This window comes from Schistocerca serialis, unplaced genomic scaffold, assembly GCF_023864345.2.
Source record: "Schistocerca serialis cubense isolate TAMUIC-IGC-003099 unplaced genomic scaffold, iqSchSeri2.2 HiC_scaffold_297, whole genome shotgun sequence".
Classification (NCBI taxonomy): domain Eukaryota; kingdom Metazoa; phylum Arthropoda; class Insecta; order Orthoptera; family Acrididae; genus Schistocerca; species Schistocerca serialis.
In genome coordinates, this window is record NW_026047865.1 from 22267 (window position 1) to 28266 (window position 6000).

Genomic DNA, 6000 nt, shown 5'->3' on the forward strand with positions numbered 1-6000 from the left:
TTGTGGTCAGTGCGTGGTAAGTGTTGGTCGCGGCGAGCCTAAAGGCACGCAAGCTGTTGCAAAGCCAGCGTCACAGACTCGTATACTGACGTAAGGAGAGCAAGACGTAAATGTGAGGACCGGCTGTTGTCGAGGTGTCATCGAGTGCAAATCTGCCTTGGGTAAAACGGCCTAACCTCAGTGAAGTCTAGAGAGTGAACAACACTTTCGTCTACCTCAGAGCGTTGGCCGAACGCTATTTTCGACGTCGTGCGTGCCACTTTGATTTTGGCCAACTACGATTCGATACAGAATGCAGGAAACCTGAAAGACACCCTCACAGACACATTGAGAGTAGTGTTTGTCTGCGGAATAATTGGAGTGCAAGGGTGTGTGCAATTGATATGACTGTATGTAGCGCAGTTCGTCAGCAGGGGGCGTAGCTCAGATGGTAGAGCGCTCGCTTAGCATGCGAGAGGTACTGGGATCGATACCCAGCGCCTCCAGAATTTTTAACACACCAACATGCGCACACTGCCATGCAAGTGGAATAATTCACAGCCAGAAAATGTGTCAAGGCAGATACGAGCGAACGATTAGCAGCCACAATTGGCAAGCGTGCTGTAATGCGCAGGAAGTACCCTCCTCCAACCACTACACTTAATTTAGAAACAGTACTCGTGTTCCCATAAGATTCTCAAACCTATGTCGGAAAGATGAGCCTTGCGCCGAATTCACAAAAATCCCACTGCACATTCCAATTCTTTACGTGCAGTCGGCTGCTACTGGTGTTGCTAGTTGTGACTGCTGATGACAGATGCCGTAGCAATCAATTCATGGAGTGAGTTGTATGTTTTGCGATACTCTGTCTCTGACAAGCAAGCAGAGGTGACATAGGCGCGAATACGGAAAGCTTGCAGCCCCTCGCTGCCTGCAGACACCGAGCAGCCACACTAGGTGGGCGGCCTAAGCCGTAGGCGAAATGTGCTCACTCGCTTGGGCGCGACGACAAGCTCTAAATAAGGCTGTCACTAGCGTGAGCGTTGCGTGAGCGTCGTGTAAAGTCGGAAAAGTCGTCTGCATGGGTGAGTGCCATGTTTGGGGAGCGTTTCGTAGTTTGCGCAGTGCAATGGAGACGCGGAAACTTGTTGTGGCCCAGTCTTTTGCAGTTGGACGACAAGAGTGGTACACAGTAGTAAAGTGCGAGGCAGTGAGTTGGCATGAACAGTCGAGTGCACAATGGGGCTTCAGATGTGCTTGTTACCTCAGGTGCTGTGTGATTGTCGACATGGAGTGAAAACAGAGCAACTTGTGACTGGCCCTTCAATTTAAGACGTTAAAAACGGACGGAATTTGCAGTCGTAATACCAGAGCATCGAAACTACTTGGAACTCTTGTGTATATGAACGCGTCCGCGCCTTTGTACTCTGTTCCCTTCAGCCCTGCAAACCAACCAACCATCGTGTCCGTGCACATAAGAGTAGTAAAGAATGGAGAACAGCGCAGCTTGGTTGTGCTTGGGGGCGTAGCTCAGTTGGTAGAGCGTTCGCTTTGCATGTGAAAGGTCCCGGGTTCAAGCCCCGGCGCCTCCATGTTTTGTGGTCAGTGCGTGGTAAGTGTTGGTCGCGGCGAGCCTAAAGGCACGCAAGCTGTTGCAAAGCCAGCGTCACAGACTCGTATACTGACGTAAGGAGAGCAAGACGTAAATGTGAGGACCGGCTGTTGTCGAGGTGTCATCGAGTGCAAATCTGCCTTGGGTAAAACGGCCTAACCTCAGTGAAGTCTAGAGAGTGAACAACACTTTCGTCTACCTCAGAGCGTTGGCCGAACGCTATTTTCGACGTCGTGCGTGCCACTTTGATTTTGGCCAACTACGATTCGATACAGAATGCAGGAAACCTGAAAGACACCCTCACAGACACATTGAGAGTAGTGTTTGTCTGCGGAATAATTGGAGTGCAAGGGTGTGTGCAATTGATATGACTGTATGTAGCGCAGTTCGTCAGCAGGGGGCGTAGCTCAGATGGTAGAGCGCTCGCTTAGCATGCGAGAGGTACTGGGATCGATACCCAGCGCCTCCAGAATTTTTAACACACCAACATGCGCACACTGCCATGCAAGTGGAATAATTCACAGCCAGAAAATGTGTCAAGGCAGATACGAGCGAACGATTAGCAGCCACAATTGGCAAGCGTGCTGTAATGCGCAGGAAGTACCCTCCTCCAACCACTACACTTAATTTAGAAACAGTACTCGTGTTCCCATAAGATTCTCAAACCTATGTCGGAAAGATGAGCCTTGCGCCGAATTCACAAAAATCCCACTGCACATTCCAATTCTTTACGTGCAGTCGGCTGCTACTGGTGTTGCTAGTTGTGACTGCTGATGACAGATGCCGTAGCAATCAATTCATGGAGTGAGTTGTATGTTTTGCGATACTCTGTCTCTGACAAGCAAGCAGAGGTGACATAGGCGCGAATACGGAAAGCTTGCAGCCCCTCGCTGCCTGCAGACACCGAGCAGCCACACTAGGTGGGCGGCCTAAGCCGTAGGCGAAATGTGCTCACTCGCTTGGGCGCGACGACAAGCTCTAAATAAGGCTGTCACTAGCGTGAGCGTTGCGTGAGCGTCGTGTAAAGTCGGAAAAGTCGTCTGCATGGGTGAGTGCCATGTTTGGGGAGCGTTTCGTAGTTTGCGCAGTGCAATGGAGACGCGGAAACTTGTTGTGGCCCAGTCTTTTGCAGTTGGACGACAAGAGTGGTACACAGTAGTAAAGTGCGAGGCAGTGAGTTGGCATGAACAGTCGAGTGCACAATGGGGCTTCAGATGTGCTTGTTACCTCAGGTGCTGTGTGATTGTCGACATGGAGTGAAAACAGAGCAACTTGTGACTGGCCCTTCAATTTAAGACGTTAAAAACGGACGGAATTTGCAGTCGTAATACCAGAGCATCGAAACTACTTGGAACTCTTGTGTATATGAACGCGTCCGCGCCTTTGTACTCTGTTCCCTTCAGCCCTGCAAACCAACCAACCATCGTGTCCGTGCACATAAGAGTAGTAAAGAATGGAGAACAGCGCAGCTTGGTTGTGCTTGGGGGCGTAGCTCAGTTGGTAGAGCGTTCGCTTTGCATGTGAAAGGTCCCGGGTTCAAGCCCCGGCGCCTCCATGTTTTGTGGTCAGTGCGTGGTAAGTGTTGGTCGCGGCGAGCCTAAAGGCACGCAAGCTGTTGCAAAGCCAGCGTCACAGACTCGTATACTGACGTAAGGAGAGCAAGACGTAAATGTGAGGACCGGCTGTTGTCGAGGTGTCATCGAGTGCAAATCTGCCTTGGGTAAAACGGCCTAACCTCAGTGAAGTCTAGAGAGTGAACAACACTTTCGTCTACCTCAGAGCGTTGGCCGAACGCTATTTTCGACGTCGTGCGTGCCACTTTGATTTTGGCCAACTACGATTCGATACAGAATGCAGGAAACCTGAAAGACACCCTCACAGACACATTGAGAGTAGTGTTTGTCTGCGGAATAATTGGAGTGCAAGGGTGTGTGCAATTGATATGACTGTATGTAGCGCAGTTCGTCAGCAGGGGGCGTAGCTCAGATGGTAGAGCGCTCGCTTAGCATGCGAGAGGTACTGGGATCGATACCCAGCGCCTCCAGAATTTTTAACACACCAACATGCGCACACTGCCATGCAAGTGGAATAATTCACAGCCAGAAAATGTGTCAAGGCAGATACGAGCGAACGATTAGCAGCCACAATTGGCAAGCGTGCTGTAATGCGCAGGAAGTACCCTCCTCCAACCACTACACTTAATTTAGAAACAGTACTCGTGTTCCCATAAGATTCTCAAACCTATGTCGGAAAGATGAGCCTTGCGCCGAATTCACAAAAATCCCACTGCACATTCCAATTCTTTACGTGCAGTCGGCTGCTACTGGTGTTGCTAGTTGTGACTGCTGATGACAGATGCCGTAGCAATCAATTCATGGAGTGAGTTGTATGTTTTGCGATACTCTGTCTCTGACAAGCAAGCAGAGGTGACATAGGCGCGAATACGGAAAGCTTGCAGCCCCTCGCTGCCTGCAGACACCGAGCAGCCACACTAGGTGGGCGGCCTAAGCCGTAGGCGAAATGTGCTCACTCGCTTGGGCGCGACGACAAGCTCTAAATAAGGCTGTCACTAGCGTGAGCGTTGCGTGAGCGTCGTGTAAAGTCGGAAAAGTCGTCTGCATGGGTGAGTGCCATGTTTGGGGAGCGTTTCGTAGTTTGCGCAGTGCAATGGAGACGCGGAAACTTGTTGTGGCCCAGTCTTTTGCAGTTGGACGACAAGAGTGGTACACAGTAGTAAAGTGCGAGGCAGTGAGTTGGCATGAACAGTCGAGTGCACAATGGGGCTTCAGATGTGCTTGTTACCTCAGGTGCTGTGTGATTGTCGACATGGAGTGAAAACAGAGCAACTTGTGACTGGCCCTTCAATTTAAGACGTTAAAAACGGACGGAATTTGCAGTCGTAATACCAGAGCATCGAAACTACTTGGAACTCTTGTGTATATGAACGCGTCCGCGCCTTTGTACTCTGTTCCCTTCAGCCCTGCAAACCAACCAACCATCGTGTCCGTGCACATAAGAGTAGTAAAGAATGGAGAACAGCGCAGCTTGGTTGTGCTTGGGGGCGTAGCTCAGTTGGTAGAGCGTTCGCTTTGCATGTGAAAGGTCCCGGGTTCAAGCCCCGGCGCCTCCATGTTTTGTGGTCAGTGCGTGGTAAGTGTTGGTCGCGGCGAGCCTAAAGGCACGCAAGCTGTTGCAAAGCCAGCGTCACAGACTCGTATACTGACGTAAGGAGAGCAAGACGTAAATGTGAGGACCGGCTGTTGTCGAGGTGTCATCGAGTGCAAATCTGCCTTGGGTAAAACGGCCTAACCTCAGTGAAGTCTAGAGAGTGAACAACACTTTCGTCTACCTCAGAGCGTTGGCCGAACGCTATTTTCGACGTCGTGCGTGCCACTTTGATTTTGGCCAACTACGATTCGATACAGAATGCAGGAAACCTGAAAGACACCCTCACAGACACATTGAGAGTAGTGTTTGTCTGCGGAATAATTGGAGTGCAAGGGTGTGTGCAATTGATATGACTGTATGTAGCGCAGTTCGTCAGCAGGGGGCGTAGCTCAGATGGTAGAGCGCTCGCTTAGCATGCGAGAGGTACTGGGATCGATACCCAGCGCCTCCAGAATTTTTAACACACCAACATGCGCACACTGCCATGCAAGTGGAATAATTCACAGCCAGAAAATGTGTCAAGGCAGATACGAGCGAACGATTAGCAGCCACAATTGGCAAGCGTGCTGTAATGCGCAGGAAGTACCCTCCTCCAACCACTACACTTAATTTAGAAACAGTACTCGTGTTCCCATAAGATTCTCAAACCTATGTCGGAAAGATGAGCCTTGCGCCGAATTCACAAAAATCCCACTGCACATTCCAATTCTTTACGTGCAGTCGGCTGCTACTGGTGTTGCTAGTTGTGACTGCTGATGACAGATGCCGTAGCAATCAATTCATGGAGTGAGTTGTATGTTTTGCGATACTCTGTCTCTGACAAGCAAGCAGAGGTGACATAGGCGCGAATACGGAAAGCTTGCAGCCCCTCGCTGCCTGCAGACACCGAGCAGCCACACTAGGTGGGCGGCCTAAGCCGTAGGCGAAATGTGCTCACTCGCTTGGGCGCGACGACAAGCTCTAAATAAGGCTGTCACTAGCGTGAGCGTTGCGTGAGCGTCGTGTAAAGTCGGAAAAGTCGTCTGCATGGGTGAGTGCCATGTTTGGGGAGCGTTTCGTAGTTTGCGCAGTGCAATGGAGACGCGGAAACTTGTTGTGGCCCAGTCTTTTGCAGTTGGACGACAAGAGTGGTACACAGTAGTAAAGTGCGAGGCAGTGAGTTGGCATGAACAGTCGAGTGCACAATGGGGCTTCAGATGTGCTTGTTACCTCAGGTGCTGTGTGATTGTCGACATGGAGTG

General features: G+C 50.7%; 7 non-coding genes across 7 annotated transcripts; all 7 read left to right on the plus strand.

Annotated features, from left to right (window-relative positions):
* Positions 1–412: 412 nt before the first annotated feature.
* Positions 413–485, plus strand: Trnaa-agc (transfer RNA alanine (anticodon AGC)). Its single transcript has one exon. It is a non-coding gene; the product is annotated as a tRNA-Ala (tRNA).
* A 1013-nt stretch (positions 486–1498) lies between these two features.
* Positions 1499–1571, plus strand: Trnaa-ugc (transfer RNA alanine (anticodon UGC)). The gene has a single exon. It is a non-coding gene; the product is annotated as a tRNA-Ala (tRNA).
* A 416-nt stretch (positions 1572–1987) lies between these two features.
* Trnaa-agc (transfer RNA alanine (anticodon AGC)) lies at positions 1988–2060 on the plus strand. Its single transcript has one exon. It is a non-coding gene; the product is annotated as a tRNA-Ala (tRNA).
* Positions 2061–3073: 1013 nt separating this feature from the next.
* Positions 3074–3146, plus strand: Trnaa-ugc (transfer RNA alanine (anticodon UGC)). Its single transcript has one exon. It is a non-coding gene; the product is annotated as a tRNA-Ala (tRNA).
* A 416-nt stretch (positions 3147–3562) lies between these two features.
* Trnaa-agc (transfer RNA alanine (anticodon AGC)) lies at positions 3563–3635 on the plus strand. Its single transcript has one exon. It is a non-coding gene; the product is annotated as a tRNA-Ala (tRNA).
* A 1013-nt stretch (positions 3636–4648) lies between these two features.
* Positions 4649–4721, plus strand: Trnaa-ugc (transfer RNA alanine (anticodon UGC)). Its single transcript has one exon. It is a non-coding gene; the product is annotated as a tRNA-Ala (tRNA).
* A 416-nt stretch (positions 4722–5137) lies between these two features.
* On the plus strand, positions 5138–5210 carry Trnaa-agc (transfer RNA alanine (anticodon AGC)). The gene has a single exon. It is a non-coding gene; the product is annotated as a tRNA-Ala (tRNA).
* Positions 5211–6000: the final 790 nt, after the last annotated feature.